The 21,551-nt window shown below is 44.3% G+C and overlaps 1 protein-coding gene across 3 annotated transcripts in view; it reads right to left on the bottom strand.

Moving 5' to 3' along the window:
- STXBP3 (syntaxin binding protein 3) overlaps positions 1 to 21,551 on the bottom strand; it is an 88,961-nt gene that overhangs the window by 47,799 nt on the left and 19,611 nt on the right. The gene's annotated exons all lie outside the window — the stretch shown is intronic.

The following is a 21,551-nucleotide window of genomic DNA, read 5'->3' as shown; positions in this document are numbered from 1 at the left end:
GCAGGGTGGGTCAGTGGAAAGAGCACAGGCTTGGGAGTCAGAGGTCATGAGTTCAAATCCCAACTCCGCTGCTTGTCAGCTGTGTGACTTTGGGCAAGTCACTTAACTTCTCTGGGCCGCAGTTACCTCATCTGTAAAATGGGGATTACAATTGTGAGCCCCACATGGGACAACCTGCTCATCTTGTATCCACTCCAGCGCTTAGAACAGTGCTTTGCACATAGTAAGTGCTTAACAAATACCAAAATACGCGGAGCCGGGATTTGAACCCATGGCCTCTGACTCCAAAGCCCGGGCTCTTTTCCACTGAGCCATGCTGGGTAGATACAAGGTAATCAGGTTGGACACAGTCTCTTTCCCACATGGGGCTCACAGTCTTAAGGAGAGAAGCAGCGTGGCTCAGTGGAAAGAGCACAGGTTTGGGAGTCAGAGGTCATGGGTTCTAATCCTGGCTCCGCCGCTCGTCAGCTGTGTGACTCTGGGTAAATCACTTAACTTCTCTGTGCCTCACTTCCCTCATCTGTAAAATGGGGATTAAGACTGTGAGCCCCCCATGGGACAACCTTGATTACCTTGTATTCCCCCCCCCAGTGCTTAGAACAGTGTTTGGCACATAGTAAGCGCCTAACAAATACCAACATTATTATTCATTCCCCATTTTACAGATGAGGCAACTGAGGCCCAGAGAAGTGAAGCGACTTGCCCAAAGTCACACAGCAGACAAGTGGTGGAGGCGGGATTGGAAATCATGACCTTTTGACTCTCGGGCCTGTGCTCTATGATGATGATGGCATTTGTTAAGCACTTACTATGTGCAAAGCACTGTTCTAAGCGCTGGGGAGGATTCAAGGTGATCAGGTTGTCCCACATGGGGCTCACAGTCTTAATCCCCATTTTACAGATGAGGCAACTGAGGCACAGAGAAGTTAAGTGACCTGCCCAAAGTCACACAGCTGACAAGTGGCAGAGCCGGGATTCGAACCCATGACCTTTGATTTCCAAGCCCGGGCTCTTTCCACTGAGCCATGCTCTGCTACACCACGCTGAAGTTTGTATGCCCAGTTGGAATTTTCAACCATGTGCTGCTTTTTAAATTCTTCCAAGAAATTTGCCATTCAAGGTCATTTCTTTTTAGACAAACACTAAATATTTTAGCTCCTTAAAGAGTTGTTTTTTTTTTTTAAATCTAATTTGAGTATCACGGAACTCTGAAACTCCAGACGCTCCAGGCTGAACTCTTTCTGGAAGAGCTTTAGGGAAGCAGCGTGGCTCAGTGGGAAGAGCCCGGGCTTTGGAGTCCAAGGTCATGGGATCAAATCCCGGCTCCGCCACCTGTCAGCTGTGTGACTTTGGGCAAGTCACTTCACTTCTCTGTGCCTCAGTTACCTCATCTGTAAAATGGGGATTAAGACTGTGAGCCCCACGAGGGACAACCTGTTCGCCTTGTAACCTCCCCAGCGCTTAGAACAGTGCTTTGCACATAGTAAGCGCTTAATAAATGCCATCATCATCATTATTATTATTATCATCCCCAAAATTCCGGCTCCCAATTCACCTTCCTGAAAAATTCCAAAGAAGGACTACTCATTTCCACCTCTTTCACTTTCTACTATGGTAAGTCTCTTTCTGGGAATATAAAAGGGATTATAACAGTGCTCTGCACAAGTGCTTTAATAAATACTCTTACGACTAAAAGGTAATACATAGCGTGCCCTGGATTTCATCAGATCATGGAAAACAGCTGGGGAAGATTGTGCTCAGCCAATGTCTTTAACTTAGGTAATATAAATGTCAATTTAAAACTACAAAATGTGTCGTCTGAATACTAGACTGTGAGCCCGTTATTGGGTAGCGATTGTCTCTGTTGCCAAACTGTACTTTCCAAGCACTTAGTACAGTGCTTTGCATCATCATCATCATCAATCGTATTTATTGAGCGCTTACTGTGTGCAGAGCACTGTACTAAGCGCTTGGGAAGTACAAGTTGGCAACATATAGAGACAGTCCCTACCCAACAGTGGGCTCACAGTCTAAAAGGGGGAGACAGAGAACAAAACCAAACATACTAACAAAATAAAATAAGTAGAATAGATATGTACAAGTATATCAACCCCAGCTCTCAGTAACAATAATAATAATAATGGCATTTATTAAGCGCTTACTATGTGCAAAGCACTGTTCTAAGCACTGGGGAGGTGACAAGGTGATCAGGTGGCCCCCCGGGGGGCTCACAGTTTTAATTCCATTTTCCAGATGAGGGAACTGAGGCCCAGAGAAGTGACTTGCCCAAAGTCACACAGCTGACAGTCAGCAGAGCTGGGATTTGAACCCATGACCTCTGACTCCAAAGCCCGGGCTCTTTCCACTGAGCCACGCTGCCTGGCGCAAAGTAAGTGCTTAACGAATACCATTATCATTATTAATAATAATAATGTTAGGTGAATAGTATTATCATCATCATCAATCGTATTTATTGAGCGCTTACTGTGTGCAGAGCACACAGTAAGCGCTCAATAAATACGACTGAATGAATGAATGAATGGCTTTGGTTCAGCTGTTGCAAACCGTGGCAAAACTTTCTCCTGCAGTAGAGCCGTGAAATTACCATCATTCCCAAGGCTATGGATCAGGTTTGAAAGAATCCATATCGGTTGCTGCAAGTACCGATCCCCTTTGGAGAGCCAAAGGGGAAAATGGATGAACGGAAAAAGAAACTGTTGGAGCTAAATTCAGACCTGGCACTGTGGCCACAGGGATTTTGCCTCCCAGCCCCACCCAAACAACCTCATTTCACCAAAAATGTGTTTGCAGGGGCCAGATAAATCGAAACGGCTTTATTTCCAAGTTTGCTTTCTACAAGACCACTTGAATTCAGTCAGCCAGTGGGTCCCCACCCACGGTAACTGACTAAATTGTAATAGTAAAATTCAGTTGAGATGTCACTTCGTTACAAACTCTCCGGGGAAACTTAAAAAGTACACGTCTGCTCCAGTTAACAGATACGCTATTGGAAAATACAATGTTAAGTGAAACAATGCATCGTGGATCGACTTTCTCGTAGGCAGACATAAAAGGGGATTACAGTCCCTTGGACTCCACCTGAAATTATAAACCTGACAAACAAGAGGTGGAATTAGTGAAATGAAGGAGTACGGCTTGTTGTAGATCAACCAATCGCATTTATTGAGCGCTTACTGTGTGCAGAGCACTGTACTAAGCGCTTGGGAAGGACAAGTTGGCAACGTATAGAGACAGTCCCTATCCAACGGTGGGCTCACAGTCTAAAAAATGAAGTTGAAACAGCGTGGCTCAGTGGAAAGAGCCCGGTCTTGGGAGTCAGGGGTCATGGGTTCTAATCCCGGCTCCACCCCTTGTCAGCTGTGTGACTTTGGGCAAGTCACTTCACTTCTCTGGGCCTCAGTCGCCTCATCTGTAAAACGGGGATTAAGACTGTGAGCCTCATGTGGGGCAACCTGATACCCTGTATCCTCTCCAGTGCTTAGAACAGTGCTTGGCACGTAGTAAGCGCTTAACAAATACCATCATTACTAAACTTCCCAAGTGCTTTGTGCTTCCCAAGCGCTTAGTACAGTGCTCTGCACACAGTAAGTGCTCAATAAATATGACCGAATGAATGAAAGTAGGATTTCTTTAAAATTCTGGAAAATTCCTTTGAGGACTCAGTTCAAATATTCACCAAATGACTGCTGAACTTCAGCTACCCCCACAGCACTTATGGACAAATCTTTAAACTCTGTTACTTCCCCCTACCTTGTCAATGACCCTTGGCCCAGGTCTTCCCCCGGCCTGGAATTCCCCCCACATCCCGCACTTCTTCCCACCATCAAAGTCTTATTCAATCACATCTCCTCCAAGAGGCCTTCCCCAACTAAGCCCTCATTTCCCCTATTCCCTCATCTTTGCACTTGGATCTGTTCCCTTTAGGCACTGGACATCCCGTCCATCTTCAGACCCACAGCACTTAACGTACATTATCAGTAATTTCCATTACTGTCCGTCTCCCCCTCTAGACCGTAGGCTCCTTGTGGGCAGGGAACGTGTCGACCAACTCTGCTGTACTACACTCTCCCAAGTGCTTTGTCCAGTGCTCTGCACACACAAGATTATTCAATCTTGATTATTCAATCAAGTAGTATTCAATAAATACCACTGAGTAATTGACTGATTTTCATGTTTTCACCCCGCAAGACTGTAGGCTCCTTGTCGGCACGGACTGTGTCTACTGACTCTCTTGTATTCTCTCAAACACTCTGTACCATGCACTGCAATCAATCAATCAATCAATCGCATTTATTGAGCGCTTACTGTGTGCAGAGCACTGTACTAAGTGCTTGGAAAGTACAAGGTGGCAACATATAGAGACAGTCCCTACCCAACAGTGGGCTCACAGTCTAGAAGTCTGCACATTGTAAGCACTTAATACTATTGGATAGATTAATTCAGCAAATTAGAGCAATTAAATTGTTGAGGTATTTCCCATTCACTGCAGGGAAAAGAACCCTGTTAATGTCACCCAAATTTCCAATGCAGCTTTTAGATGTTTGAGGGTCAAACAAACTCTTTAATTGAAAAAAATTTTAAGAGGAGGCATCGCTACAACATTTTTTCTAGAGCTTTTGGTTCGTCCACGGGAAGCAACCAACTCCTGAACACCCTTATTCTCTTAATTAATAGTAATAAAAATAATAATAATAATAATAATAATAATAATAATAATAATAATAATAATAATAATAATAGTATTTGTTAAGTGCTTACGATGGTGCCAAACACTGTTCTAAGCTCTGGGGTGGATACGAAATAATTGGGTTGGACACCATCCCTGTCTCACCTAGGGCTCACAGTCTTAATCCCCATTTTACAGATGAGGTAACTAAGGCACAGAGAAGTGGAGTGACTTACCTAAGGTCACATGGCAGACAAGTGGATGAGTCAGAATTAGAACCCAGGTCCTCTGGACTCCCAGGCCTATGCTCTATCCATTAGGCTACACTGATTTTCAGGAAAAAAGCATGGGACTGAGAGACAGAGGGAGTATGGACTGAGAGAAAGAGGCCCTGGGTTTTAATCCTGCCTCTGCCACTTACCTGCTGCGTGACCTTGGGTAAATCACTTCGCTTCTCTGGGTCTCCGTTCCCTCATCTGCAAAATGGGGATTCAATAGATGTTCTCCCTCTTACTTGAACTGTGAGCCCCGTGCGGGGCCTGATTATCTTTCATCTACCTCAGCGCTTAGTACAGTGCTCTGCACACAGTAAGCGCTCAATAAATACGATTGAATGAATACACTGCTTGACACATTGTAAGTGCTTGACAAATTGCACAATAATCATCATCATCATCATTATAATCACTATTCTCCACATCTCATTCATATTGAAGATGGCTTTCAGGATCGGAAAATTACAGGGCTTCTAACAGATTAAATAAACTACAAATAGGAAGCCTGGAAAGAAGTCAAAACATCCCCATGGGATTGTACTGGATGACAGCATCACCTTCCCATTGTTAGGATGACCATCCAGAGAGGGGAGGGTTGGGCAGGACCACTGAGCCCCCTCCTTCCTCTCCCCTTCATCCCCCTTTCCATCCCCCCGGTCTTACCTCCTTCCCTTCCCCACAGCACCTGTATATATGTATATTTGCTTGTACATATTTATTACTTTATTTATTTATTTACTTATTTTACTTGTACATATCTATTCTATTTATTTTATTAATATGTTTGGTTTTGTTCTCTGTCTCCCCCTTCTAGACTGTGAGCCCACTGTTGGGTAGGGACCGTCTTTATATGTTGCCAACTTGTACTTCCCAAGCGCTTAGTACAGTGCTCTGCACACAATAAGCGCTCAATAAATACAATTGATTGATTGATTGGTATGGTCCAGGAATGCTTCAGAGGCAGGTAATTTTATAACAAAATTCCTTAAGCTGGGCAGGAATTAAAAGTGACCACGTGACCTATGCCTTCCTATCAGTCCTCCAAATAGGGAGGCAACGCTTGATGTCTCACAATGTTGCAAAGGTTTCAATTTCCAGTGGTTTGGTGACATTTACCTGATCCCCTTCTATCATCATCATCATCAATCGTATTTATTGAGTGCTTACTATGTGCAGAGCACTGTACTAAGCGCTTGGGAGGTACAAATTGGCAACATATAGAGACAGTCCCTACCCAACAGTGGGCTCACAGTCTAAAAGGGGGAGACAGAGAACAAAACCAAACATACTAACAAAATAAAATAGAATGGATATGTACAAATAAATTAAATAAATAAATAAATAGAGTAAAAAAATATGTACAAGCATATGAGCCCACTGTTGGGTAGGGACCGTCTCTATATGTTGCCAACTTGTACTTCCCAAGCGCTTAGTACAGTGCTTTGCACACAGTAAGCGCTCAATAAATACGACTGATTCATTTACAAGCAAGCAAAAGGCCATCTTGGGCTGGCTTAAACTCCAGCGTACAGTTTTCTTCTTCTAAGAAATCTGTAGTGGCATTTTTTCTAAAGGAGCCCAGTCTCACCGGTATTAGACACTTGATGAACTTAATATTAATAATGCTTCTTGGGGATAAATGCATTCAAAATTTCTGGGTAGTCAGTCCACTTTCACCTTGAACTGCTGCACTAGCACATTTTTCACTTACTCTGACTGTAGGGATAACAACTGTGATATTTGCTAAGCATTTACTACGTGCCAAGCATTGTACTAAGCACTGGAGTAGATTCAAGATAATCAGGTCCCACGAGAGGCTCACAGTCCAAGTAGGAGGAACAACAGGTACTGAATCCCCATTTTGCAGATGTGGGAACTGAGGCATAGAGAAGTTAAGTGGCTTCCCTAAGGTTAGACAACAGACGAGTGGAGCAGCCAGAATTAGAACTGGGATGCTTCTTCAAGTGGTCAAACGACTACTGGCAAACCACAAAGGGCTCCTTGTCGGGATCGTCCCGCAGATTTCCTTTTGTCTTTTACCAACAGGACATTAAAAAGAATGCTCTTCCTCTGACTCATGATGAGTTGATTTAGTGGAGGGGGAAACAGGGTAGGGAGGGGAAATCAGCACTGTAAACACCCAGAGCCACAGCCAACAAGGTAAGAACACCATTTGGGTGAAGTGGTGTAAACAATATATGTATATATGTTTGTACGTATTTATTACTCTATTTTATTTGTACGTATTTACTCTATTTATTTTATTAATATGTGTTGTTTTACTGTCTGTCTCCCCCTTCTAGACTGTGAGCCCGCTGTTGGGTAGGGACCGTCTCTATATGTTGCAAACTTGGACTTCCCAGGCGCTTAGTACAGTGCTCTGCACACAGTAAGCGCTCAATAAATACGATTGAATGAATGAATATGACTGCCCTGGGCACAGAAGTGAAGAGACGTGCCGGTATTGACGGCTTCACGTGATCTGCCCAAGCACACCCTCCTTACAGTCACCAGCCCATTTAAATCTGTAAAGAGGCGACTCGGAAAGAGGATGTGCCATATGTCTCCCCCTTTTAGACTGTGAGCCCACTGTTGGGTAGGGACCGTCTCTATATGTTGCCAACTTGTGCTTCCCAAGCGCTTAGTACAGTGCTCTGCACACAGTAAGTGCTCAATAAATACGATTGATTGATTGATGCATGAACAGAGAAAGTAAAGGCCTCTAGGGCCTGCGGGCTTGGGGAAGCCTCCATATGACATCAATCAACTAATAATAATAATAATAATAATAATGTTGGTATTTGTTAAGCGCTTACTATGTGCAAAGCACTGTTCTAAGCGCTGGGGTAGGTACAAGGTAATCAGGTTGTCCCACAAGGGGCTCACAGTCTTCACCCCCATTTTACAGATGAGGGAACTGAGGCCCAGAGAAGTGAAGTGACTTGCCCAATGTCACACAGCTGACAAGTGGCAGAGCCGGAATTCGAACCCATGACCTCTGACTCCAAAGCCCGGGCTCTTTCCACTGAGCCACGCTGCTTCCCCTAACTAACGGTATTTATTGAGTGCTTACTCTGTGAAGAACACTGGACCGACCATATGAGCGAATGCAACGGAGTAAGCAGACACGATCCCTGCCCTTAAAGAGCTTACAATCCAGCAGGGGAAACAGGCGTTTAAATAAATAACAGGTAGGGACTCTGACTCCAAGTGAATCTTCCCCTTCGCGGTGCCCGTCCTAGATCAATCAATCAATGTGTGGAACATTGTGCTAAGCGCTTAGAGAGCGCACTTGTTCCCTGCCCACAATGAGCTTTCAGCCTAGAAGGGGAGGCACGCATTAGTATGAATAATGCAAATAAAATAAGCAGAATAATATAGATGGAGCCCACTGTTGGGTAGGGACTGTCTCTATATGTTGCCAACTTGTACTTCCCAAGCGCTCAGTACAGTGCTCTGCACACGGTAAGCGCTCAATAAATACGATTGATTGATTGACTTGAGCAAGAAGATTGGGGCTGGAAGCCAAAGACGACAGCTCGGGGTTGGGAGCAAGGACACCATCGCCAGCGGCCGTCTTCTTTAGAAGACGAAATACGATTACGATTACATATACGAAATACGAAATATCGTATTTCGAAATACGAAATACGTATACGAAATACGATAAATACGATTGATTGATTGATTTAGAAACTTGTCCAAACGCAAGTTACCCAGGCTGATGACACTCACCAGGTGGCAGATTTGGTCATCATCATCATCATCAATCGGATTTATTGAGCGCTTACTATGTGCAGAGCACTGTACTAAGCGCTTGGGAAGTACAAATTGGCAACATATAGGGACAGTCCCTACCCAACAGTGGGCTCACAGTCTAAAAGGGGGAGTGTTGGGATTTAGAGGCGGATCAGTAATGGTAATTACAGCTTTGCTGGGCGCTTACTATGTGCCAGGCACTGTTCTAAGCGCCGGGGTAGTTAAATGCTTTAGATAAACAGCCTTTCCTAAAGTCAATCATATTTATTAAGCAGACTATGTGCAGAGCACCGTACTAGAGCTTGGGGGAGTATAATATAAAAATAGATACATTCCCTGCCCACGACGAGCTTACAGTCTAGGGACTAAGGGCAATCATCATCATCAATCGGATTTATTGAGCGCTTACCGCGTGCAGAGCACTGGACTAAGCGCTTGAGAAGTACAAGTTGGCAACATATAGAGACAGTCCCTGCCCAACAGTGGGCTCACAGTCTCCTTTAAATAGTTATTCCTTAAGGTCTTTGTTCCTTTTGTAATACGACCACAAGCCCTTAGAACAGGGCTGTGCTCATATAAAGGAGCGTGGCTCAGTGAAAAGAGCCCGGGCTTTGGAGTCAGGGGTCACGGGTTCCAATCCCGGCTCCACCACTTGTCAGCTGTGTGCCTTGGGGCAAGTCACCTAACTTTCTGTGCCTCAGTTACCTCATCTGTCAAATGGGGATTAAGACTGTGAGCCCCACGGGGGACAACCTGATCCCCCTGTAACCTCCCCTGCGCTTAGTGCTTTGCACGTAGTAAGTGCTTAATAAATGCCACTATTATTATTATTACAGGTTAATCAGGCCGGACACTGGCCCTGCCCCACACTGGGCTCACCCCCTTAATCTGCATTTTTTTTTTTTACAGATGAGGTAACTGAGGCCCAGAGGAGTGAAGTGACTTTGCCCGAGGTCACCCAGCAGACAAGTGGTGGAGCTGTGATTGGAACCCGTGACTTTCTGACGCCCAAGCCCACGCTCTATCCATTACATCTAAGTTTGATTGTGTCGTTTATAAATGAACGAACGGCCTCTCCGGCTGCCATCGCAACACCTCGGGTAGGCCATGACTCAGACCTCACTATGGTCCACCCTGGGGCCACCTCACCTCTCCCTTTTTTGCTCCACCACCCATTCCCCCCGTCCCCTTGCCTAGGCCCATCCCATCCCTTTTAGACTGTGAGCCCACTGTCAGGTAGGGACTGTCTCTATATGTTGCCAATTTGTACTTCCCAAGCGCTTAGTACAGTGCTCTGCACATAGTAAGCGCTCAATAAATACGACATGATGATGATCCCAAATGACTTCTCCCTATTTCAGCTTCAGCTCACTCTGCCTGAGGGGGAAGTTGGCAGGATGGCACTCGAGTAATAATAATAATTGGCATTTGTTAAGCGCTTACTATGTGCAAAGCACTGCTCTAAGCGCTGGGGAGGATGCAGGCTGATCGGGTTGTCCCACGGGGGGCTCACAGTCTTAATCCCCATTTTACAGATGAGGTAACTGAGGCCCAGGGAAGTGAAGTGACTTGCCCACGATCACACAGCAGACATGTGGCGGAGTCGGGATTCGAACCCATGACCTTTGACTCCAAAGCCCGGGCTCTTTCCACTGAGCCACGCTGCTTCTCTACAAGTACCATGAGACGGCATGGATGGGGGCAACGAAGGTGGGGAGAGCACCTAGCTTTAACTCTATTTGTTCCGCCTACATGTTTTGTCTTCTTGTCTGCCTCCCCCTTCTAGACTGTGAGCCCGCTGGTGGGTGGGGACCGTCTCTAAACGTTGCCGACTTGGACTTCCCAAGCGCTTAGTAAAGTGCTCTGCACACCGTAAGCGCTCAATAAATATGGATGAAAGGAATACTCCGTATTCTCCCTGCTCACTCTGCCAAGGAGACTCACAATAGTGGCGGTTTGTATGACTCAATAAATGGGAACCAGCAGGTCAGGTCAGGCCAGTTTAATAGGCTTTCTTGGTGGATTTCAAATAATAATGCTATTAATTATGGTATTTGCTAAGCGCTTACTATGTGCCAGGTACTGTTCAAAGCCCTGCTGAGAGCTCACCTCCTCCAGGAGGCCTTCCCAGAAGAGCCCCCCTTTCTCTCTGCTGCTCCTCCCCTCCCCATCACCCCTACTCCCTCCCTCTGCTCTACCCCCTTCACCACCCCACAGCACTTGTGTATATTTGTACATATTTATTATTCTATTTCTTCTATTAATGACGTATATATATCGATAATTCAATTTTTCCATTTTGATGCTATTGATGCCTATCTACTTGCTTTGTTTTGTTGTCTGTCTCCCCCTTCTAGACTGTGAGCCCGCTGTTGGATAGGGACTGTCTCTACCGGCTGCCAAACTGTACTTTCCAAGCGCTTAGTACAGTGCTCTGCACACAGTAAGTGCTCAATAAATACGATTGAATGAATGAGTACTAAGCCGCTAATCTCCTCACCGTTAGGCCTCGTTCTCGCCTGTCCCGCCGTCGACCCCCGGCCCACGTCCTCCCCCTGGCCCGGAATGCCATCCCTCCGCACATCCGCCAAGCCAGCTCTCTTCCTCCCTTCAAAACCTTACTGAAAGCTCACCTCCTCCAGGAGGCCTTCCCACACTGAGCCCCCTCCTTCCTTTCCCCCTACTCCCCCTCCCCATTCCCCCCACCTTACCTCCTTCCCCTCCCCACAGCACCTGTATATATGCATATATGTTTGTACATACTTATTACTCTATTTATTTTACTTGTACATGTTTATTCTATTTATTTTATTTGGTTTACATGTTTTGTTTTGTTGTCTGTCTCCCCCTTCTAGACTGTGAGCCCGCTGTTGGGTGGGGACCGTCTCTAGATGTTGCCAACTTGGACTTCCCAAGCGCTTAGTACAGTGCTCTGCACACAGTAAGCGCTCAATACGATTGATTGATTGATTCCCAAGCGCTCAGTGCAGTGCTCTGCACACGGTAAGCGCTCAATAAATACGACTGAATGAATGAATGAATAAGCGCGGGAGTGGAGACGAGTAAATCGGGTTGGACGCAGTCCTGGTCTCACGTGGGGCTCACAGTCTGAATCCCCATTTTCCTGAGGAGGGAACTGAGGCCCAGAGAAGTGAAGTGACTTGTCCAAGGTCCCAGGGCAGACAAGTGGCTAGAGCCGCGATTAGAACCCATGACCTTCTGCCCCCCAGGACCTTTGCTCTAGCCACTCCGCTACGCTGCGTTTGGTCTGCGGCTATAGGTCAGGTGTGCGTACTCTATCCACGAGTTCTAGTCCCCACTCTCCATGAGCCTCTGCCAGCCTGGAACAATCTGCCCCAAGAGCAGATTTTGGATCTGGATATGTCCTAATCAATCAATCAATAGTATTTATTGAGCGCTTACTGTGTGCAGAGCACTGTACTAAGCGCTTGGGAAGTACAAGTTGGCAACATATAGAGACACTCCCTACCCAACAGTGGGCTCGCAGTCTAAAAGGGGGAGACAGAACAAAACCAAACATACTAACAAAATAGTATAAATAGAATAGATGTGTACAAGCAAAATAAATAAATATTTATTATTATTATTATTTATTACTCTATTATAATAGAGTAATAATGGGCCATAGATGAGAGGGAAAGGGTATGTATGGATCAAAGGTGCAGGGGAAAGGGCAGGGAGAGAATCATTGGGAGGAGGGAATGTATCTACCAACCCTGTTGCACTGTACTCTCCCAAGCACTGCCTACAGACTATATTGTAGTCTCCAAAGCGCTTAGTCCAGTGCTCTGCACACAGTAAGCGCTCAATAAATACGACTGAATGAACGCTCTGCATACAGTAAGCACTCAAGCGCTCAATAAATACGACTGAATGAACGCTCTGCACACAGTAAGCACTCAGTGAATACCACTGATGATACAAACATGCATTAAATGAAAAAAACCGTACCGAACACTGAAGTCATTACCCGAAAATAAATTACAATACGGTCCCTAGTCCACAAGAGGCTCATGGTAAAAGTGGGGGAAGGCATAGAGGACAATTAGAACATAATCCAATCCACATATAAGCAAGTTGAAATGTGACAATCGAAACCAACCGCTGGTATAAACGTCACTTAAACAACAGAAAAAGAGCTCTATCTTCAGGAATCTCACAATTCCAGGCTAAGAGTCTTTGCGGGGGAAAATACCAATACTTTAACTAGAATAAAAGGGCTTCTGCCCACCCTAAAGTCCTCAGGGGAAGGAAAGGGGGGAGCAGGACAGATTTTTATTACTATGCGATCTGATGAGAAGAGGGAAGCAGCCCAGCCCTCAGGCCCCATCTCCTTCCCAAAGATCCCTGAGTCTGGAAGCACTGGAGGATCCTTATCATCATCAATCGTATTTATTGAGCGCTTACTGTGTGCAGAGCACTGTACTAAGCGCTTGGGGAAATAATCACTGGGAGAAGGGGTTGTTTTTTTGCCCCATGTCCAGGAGCTAGAGGCCTGGGCCTCTAGAAGCATGTCCCCTATTAGACTGTGAGCCCACTGTTGGGTAGGGACTCTATATGTCGCCAACTTGCACTTCCCAAGCGCTTAGTCCAGTGCTCTGCACACAGTAAGCGCTCAATAAATACAATTGATTGATTGATGTGGCGAAAGTGGGGTGAGGAAGGGTTCCTTGGGGCTCGGGTCAGTAGTTTGGGTTCTAGTCCAACTCAGCCTACCCCAACCCCTACCTGGTCTGTCCCATCTTCTGATGAAAACCGGTGCAAAGAGATTTGAAGCCAAACCGAAAATCATCATCATCATCAATCGTATTTATTGAGCGCTTACTATGTGCAGAGCACTGTACTAAGCGCTTGGGAAGTACAAATTGGCAACACATAGAGACAGTCCCTACCCAACAGTGGGCTCACAGTCTAAAAGGGGGAGACAGAGAACAAAACCAAACATACCAACAAAATAAAATAAATAGGATAGATATGTACAAGCAAAATAAATAGAGTAATAAATATGTATTTATTGATAAATATGAAATATGAATATATTCATATAAATGAATATATTCATATAAATATGAAAATGAACCTGGGCTTATATTGGGGCATCTTCAGGAGCCCAGGGGAATTCATTCACTCATTCCATCATTCAATCTCATTTACTGAGCGCTTACTGTGTGCAGAGCACTGTACTAAGCGCTTGGGAAGTACAAGTCGGCAGCATTTCGAGAACGGTCCCTACCCAACAACGGGCTCGCAATCCGCGCGGGCGCTCCTACCGGAAATTCCAGAAACGGGATTCCCAAGTAAAAGAGGAAGGGGCAAGCTGCTGGGAGACGGACAATCCCGGCCACCATTCCCGTAAGCGCTGCCTACCCGGAGCAGCCGGGTTTGAACGAGCCTGTGGCAGGGAGCGGAGGGACCGAATAAACCAGATAGGGTTTGGCTCAGTACTGTTGTGGCCCTGCAGTTTTGGGGTCCACAGGCTAGGAATGTGTCTGTTATATTGTACTCTCCCACGCACTTAGTTCAGTGCTCTGCACACAGTAAGCACCCAATAAATATAATAATAATGGTGGTATTTGTTAAGCGCTTATCACTGTTCTGAGCACGGGGGCGGGGGGGGGATACAAGGTGATCAGGTTGTCCCACTTGGGGCTCGCAGTCTTAATCCCCATTTTACAGATGAGGGAACTGAGGCCCAGAGAAGCGAAGTGGCTTGCCCAAGGTCACACAGCTAAGTGGCGGAGCCAGGATTCGAACCCATGACCTCTGACTCCCAAGCCTGCGCTCTTTCCACTGAGCCATGATGCTTCCCCTAATATGATGCTTCCCCTCCTCCCACCCTCCATCCCCCCGCCTTACCTCCTTCCCTTCCCCACAGCACCTGTATATATGTATGTACATATTTATTACTCTATTTATTTATTTATTTTACTTGTACATCTCTATTCTATTTATTTGATTTTGTTACTATGTTTGGTTTTGCTCTCTGTCTCCCCCTTCTAGACTGTGAGCCCGCTGTTGGGTAGGGACCGTCTCTATATGTACTATATGGATATGCATATCCCAGCTCTGCCAACTATCAGCTGTGTGACTTTGGGCAAGTCACTTCACTTCTCTGCGCCTCAGTTCCCTCATCTGTAAAATGGGGATTAAGACTGTGAGCCCCCCGTGGGACAACCTGATCACCTTGGAACCTCCCCAGCGCTTAGAACAGTGCTTTGCACATAGTAAGCGCTTAATAAATGCTATTATTATTATTATGATGATGATGATGTACTTCCCAAGCACTTAGTACAGTGCTCTGCACACAGTAAGCGCTCAATAAATCTGATTGACTGACTGATTGATTAATATGACGAAGCCCAGCCTATGCAGGGTTCTGGCAAGCTACTATTATAACTGTTATTATTATTTTTATGCCCTTCTCTGCGCTGCATTCTGGGCTCTGCTTGAATCAGCTACTACATTCAAAGAGGTCTTCCCTGACTAAGCCTCGGCCCTTTCCTCTTCTCCCACTCCTTTCTGCATCGCCCTGACTTGCTCCCTTTATCCCTGTCTCCCCTTACTAGCCCTAAGCTCATTATAGGCAGGGAATGGTTATTGTTGTACTGTACTCTCCCAGGCGCTTAGTACAGTACTTTGCACACAGTAAGCAATCAATAAATGTGATTGATTCAACGAATAATAATAATAATGGCATTTATTAAGTGCTTACTACGTGCAAAGCACTATTCTAAGCGCTGGGGAGGTTAAAGGCGATCAGGTTGTCCCACGGTCGGGGGGCTCACAGTCTTAATTCCCATTTTACAGATGAGGTAACTGAGGCACAGAAAAGTGAAGTGACTTGGCCAAAGTCACACAGCTGGCAATTGGCGGAGCCGAGACCTGAACCCATGACCTCTTAATTCCCATTTTACAGATGAGGTAACTGAGGCACAGAAAAGTGAAGTGACTTGGCCAAAGTCACACAGCTGACAATTGGCGGGGCCGGGATTTGAACCCATGACCTCTGACTCCAAAGCCCGGGCTCTTTCCACTGAGCCATGCTAATCTACCCTATTTAAAAATGCTGCTTTGGAATCTGCACTGCTACGTTAAGTCTAACCCGGGGAGCGAGAATTAAAGTGGCTGTTTGAATTGATTAGGGAAACCCAGAAAATAAGGGTAGCAAAAGCAAACAGCACAAAGAACAAAGAAAAGACAAGCAAAAAATGTCAGGCCAATATGGATATAAAAACTATATTACTCAACTTTTAATTAACTCAAACTACTTTGTAGGCTATGTTTTACATTCTTTGACTTTGACTTTCAAATCTTTTCTCACTAATCACTGTAAGTCAGCAAAACTACTTCTCAATAACGGGTCACTGTCAAAGATCCTAGAAACACCAATTGTGTTCCAAACGTTTAGTCGGCTAACAAGCATGGAAGACATTTAACAGAAAAAACAGCTGTCTTCCATGTTGAATTTTTAATTTGCATCTGGAATTAAAACCAGTGTTGGGGAAAAAAAAATTGCCAGAGACTTTAGATAAGATTAGCGTAGTTCATTTAATACAGCAAGTCACATACCTATTTACTTTAGCAGGTTGAAGTGAAAATTTTTCTGTACTTTATTCATCTAAGGTGTGAAGTGTGAGTGGAGGAAAGTGAAGTTAATACTTCACCTAATAAGTTAATACTTATTAACTAAGTATTTCCACCCTTCACTTTCCTCCACTCACACTTATTAAGTATTTCCATCCTTCACCTTCCTCCACTCACACTTAACTAAGTATTTCCATCCTTCACCTTCCTCCACTCACACTAATTAACTATTTCCATCCTTGACCTTCCTCCACTCACACTAATTATTTCCATCCTTCACCTTCCTCCACTCACACTTCACACCTCAGATGAATAAAGTACAGAAAAATTTTCACCTCAACCTGCTAACGTAAAAAGGTATGTGACTTGCTGTATTAAATGAACTACAATAATCTTATCCAAAGTCTCTGGCAATTTTTTTCCCCCCAACACTGGTTTTAATTTCAGATGAAAATCAAAAATTCACATTGTTTATATTGGACAGCCTAAATAGTGTTACTATTTCAGTTCCCATTGTTTATTTACTATCAAGTGTTTCCATGGCTGTTGCCCAAATCACACTGCTCTATTGTTGTACGAAAAAAAGATGTGAAAATGCATGGGTAAAAAAGGTTAAACATAAACATTAAAACGGTTCCAAATTTTTTTTTAGAGTTTATAGTTGGTTACTTTCCTATTTATCTTGAATGTTCTCCAAAAAAAGGTGGGATTATTTTCCTTTTCCTTATATGCTACAAACAACAAAAATTGTTGAATATGTTATCTATGGAACAACTTAATTTCCACAATGAATTTTTCTAAAGAAAACTTTTCCGAGAAAAATTTTTTTCTGAGAAGCAGCGTGGTCTAGAGGAAAGAGCACGAGCCTGAGAGTCAGAAGACCTGGGTTCTAATCCTGACTCCACCACTTGTTTGCTGTGTGACCTTGGGCAAGTCACTTCACTTCGTGTAAAATGGGGATTAAAACTGTGAGCCCCATATGGGACATGGACTATGTCCAACCTGATCATCTTGCATCTATACAAGCACTATGGCACATGGTAAGCACTTCATAAATACAATAAGCAAATAAATAAATAAATGTCCTCAATCTGCAGGAGGAAGAACCCACTTACTTATGGATTGATTGATTCCCTGGGCACCTACTACAGATATTATTTAGAGAGCCCTCACACACACACACACACACACACACACACACACACACATATGTATATATGTGTATATATACATATATATATGCTCATACATATATATATATATGTATGTGTGTGTGTGTGTGTGAGGGCTCTAAATAATATCGCTGAAAATGAAAATGAAATGAAAATATCACTGAAAATGGAACATTTGATGCTCAATATGAAATATGGGAAATACCTTTACATATATTATGTGTATATATGTATATGTAAATATATATGTAAATGTATTTCCAATATTTCATATTGAGCATCAAATGTTCCATTTTCAGCTATATATATATATATATATATACATATATATATATATACACACATACGTATATACATACGAATGTATTTCCCATATTTCATATTGAACATCAGTGCTTAGAACAGTGCTTGGCACATAGTAAGCGCTTAATAAATGCCATTATTATTATTATTATTTTTATTATTATTATTTTTATTATTATTATCAAATGTTCCATTTTCAGCATTGCCAAAGATGAGGCTGCTTCAACATTTGTAATGCAGGATTATGGGGACTTTGGTCACACCTCCTACCAGCTGCAGGGCAGAAGGAAAGAATTAATTCAGGGGGCCAGCAGCAGGGAGGGAAGCAAAGGAAGGAGGAGAGCAGAAACCTTAACAGAGTGTGTCTGACAAGTCAGAGTCCACGGTAAGAAGGGAAAAAAGCAAGGAGAAGGGGCACCAAGAGCCCTAGAAAGTGAGCTAAGAAGGCCTTCAACAAGTGGGGAAAAACAGGTATAGATGGGCAGGAAGAGAGGAGGGAAAGTCAAGATTTTGAGACGCCCAGCAATTCCTCGTATTTTCATTAATGACGGGGTGATGGAAAACAAAGCAGTCATTACAGCTCCTATTGGCACCAACTTGACTAGGCCAGCTGGGAAAGCGCAGAACAAAATTAGAAACAACCTTGACAAGCTGGAAGAGTGAGCCAGTTACAAACAGGATGAGCTGTAACAGGGACAAATGCGGGGCAACTAATCAAGGCAGGGAAAACAACTGCCATAAATACTAGCTGAGGAAGAACAGGGAGAACATGCTCACGTATGTGGCCAACTTTCTGGAAAGCAGGACAATTATTCAAAGGGTCCTAGGCAATTTAAAAACTAGACCTACATACTGTAATTAAATGCAATAGGGATTGATGCCTAAGAGGTACAGTTTGGGGGGAAAAAAATCCACAAATTTAGGATGGGGACATTTGAATCTGGGTCCCCCTGCTCCACTCTCTGGACCAATGTCATTGAGGAATTTTGCAATGAAGCTCAGACCAGAACCTTAGAAAAAACATGTAAGAACCATAACTATAAAGTATTGGTAACACCTTTACTAAAGAGGGATGAGGAGAACTTAGGGGAAAAAAGGCCCTACAAGGAAAGTGTAAAAGCAGAACTTTCCAACTCTTGATGAACTGGAGACAATTACGAAAACACGGTTGCAACGTCAACCGAAAACAGAACCGAGTTTAATACCACGGTGAGATGAGAAAATATTGCAACGTATTTTCAAAGCATACTCGTAACACTTTATAGACCTTCTGAAATCACATCTCCAGGATTTTTGAGGAGGAATTATAAGAATAAAGCTGTAAGCAGTGATAGCTGGGTGCATCTGGATAATAAGAGAATACGGGTCGGATAATAAGTAAATTACGGGTCAGGACGTGCTAAAACCACACATACAGGCTTGTGCTGAAGGAGGCTGGGGTGGGGGAGGGCGGGGGTGTTGAAACATATGCACACACACCAGTGTCAATCGTATTTATCGAGCATTTACGGTGGGCAGAGCACTATACTAAGTGCTTGGGAAATTACAGTACAACAATATAACAGATGCATTCCCTGCCCACAACAAGCTTACAATCTAGAGGTCAAGCAGAGGGCAGTTTAGAGTACCAGGCTCTGTCTCAAGTGTCTTCTTATCTTTCTTTTCCTTCTCTCTTCAATAATAATAATAATAATAATAATAATAATAATGATGGCATTTATTAAGCGCTTATTATGAGCAAAGCACTCAATCAATGGTGAACAGCACTTCTGCCCACAACAAGCTTACAATCTAGAGGTCAAGCAGAGGGCAGTAAGAGTACCAGGCTCTGTCTCAAGTGTCTTATCTTTCTTTTCCTTTTCTCTTCAGTCAATAGTGAACAGCACTTAGTAAAGTGCTCCAAATGCTTAGTACAGTGCTTTGCACAGAGTAAGTGCTCAATAAATACGAATGAATGAACTGAATGAATACCGAGGGCTTACTGTGTGGAGAGCACTGAACTAAGAGCATTTGGGAGAGTACAACGCAATGGAGTTGTGACTCCATTTAGACTCCACTTTTAGACTGTGAGCCCACTGTTGGGTAGGGACTGTCTCTATATGTTGCCAACTTGTACTTCCCAAGCGCTTAGTACAGTGCTCTGCACACAGTAAGCGCTCAATAAATACGATCGATTGATTGAGTTGGTAGACTAGATCCCTGCCCACAAGTTTACAGTCTAGAGGGATAGAGAGGCATTAAAATAAATTACGGGTACGTACATAAGTGCTGTGGGGCTGAGGGTGGGCGAATATCAAGTGCTTATATAATAATAATGGCATTTATTAGGCACTTACTATGTGCAAAGCACTGTTCTAAGCGCTGGGGGGATACAAGGTGATCAGGTTGTCCCACGGGGGGCTCACAGTCTTAATCTCCATTTTACAGATGAGGTAACTGAGGCACAGAGAAGTGAAGTGACTTGCCCGAAGTCACAGAGCTGACAATTGGCGGAGCCGGGATTTGAACCCATGACCTCTGACTCCAAAGCCCGGGCTCTTTCCACTGAGCCACGCTGCTGTAAAGGATCTGTAAAGGATACAGATCCAAATGCATAGGGGATGCAGAAGGGAGAAGAGGGGGAAATGAGGGCTCTTGGAGGAGGTGTGTTTTTGATAAGGCTTTAAAGGTGGGAGAGCGGTGGTTTGTCAGATATGAAAAGGGACAGGGAGTTGCAGGCCAGGAGGAGGACATGGACAAGGGGTAAGCGGTGAGACAGACGACATCAGGGTACAGTGAGTACGTTGGCATTAGAGGAGGAAAGTGTGTGGACGGGTTGCAATCAGGAATTATCAAGTTTAGGTAGGAGTGGGGAAGCTGAGTGCTTTAACGCCGATGGTAAAGGAGTTTCTGTTTAATGAAGAGGTGGATAACTACTGGAGGTTCTTAAGGAGAGGAAAGATTTGGACTGAACTTTCTTCAGAAGAACGACGTGAGTAGCAGGATCAATCAATCAATCAATCGTATTTATTGAGCGCTTACTGTGTGCAGAACACTGCACACTAAGCGCTTGGGAAGTCCAAGTTGGCAACATCTAGAGACAGTCCCTACCCAACAGTGGGCTCACAGTCTAAAAGGGGGAGACAGACAACGAAACCAAACATACTCACAAAATAAAATAAAAAAGCCAAAGACTGTTCTAAGCGCTCGGGGGGCTGTCGTGTCCCACACGGGGCTCACAGTCTTAATCCTCATTTTACACATGAGGGAACAGAGAGGTGAAGTGCCTTGCCTGGGGTCACACAGCAGACCTCATCTGTAAAATGGAGATTAAGACTGTGAGCCCTCTGTGGGACAACCTGATCACCTTGTATCCCCCCAGCACTTAGAACAGTGCTTTGCACATAGTAGGTGCCTAACAAATGCCATTATTATTATTATTATATAAGCACTTGATATAAGCAGAAGTGGGGAAAATGGAGCAGTGGCAACCCGAAGCACTTGGTTGTTGGGGCTAAAAATGGAACTGTCTCAATCAATCAATCAATCAATCGTATTTATTGAGCGCTTACTAGGTGCAGAGCACTGTACTAAGTGCTTGGGAAGTAGTGGCAATCAACCCCCTCGTATTTTTGGTGAAGCCAGGACCTTCACCACTCCCTTTCCAGTGTGCCGGGTGACGCCCCCCACTTCAGTTCTTTAATGATGAGAGTCACCCAGAAGACTCAAGTGTGATTCCTTTTTCCAAACTCAAGGATTTAGGATGAAGTA

Source organism: Tachyglossus aculeatus, chromosome 4, assembly GCF_015852505.1.
Source record: "Tachyglossus aculeatus isolate mTacAcu1 chromosome 4, mTacAcu1.pri, whole genome shotgun sequence".
Classification (NCBI taxonomy): Eukaryota; Metazoa; Chordata; class Mammalia; order Monotremata; family Tachyglossidae; genus Tachyglossus; species Tachyglossus aculeatus.
Note: the sequence above shows the minus strand (reverse complement) of the source record. Positions and strands in the feature narration are given on the sequence as shown.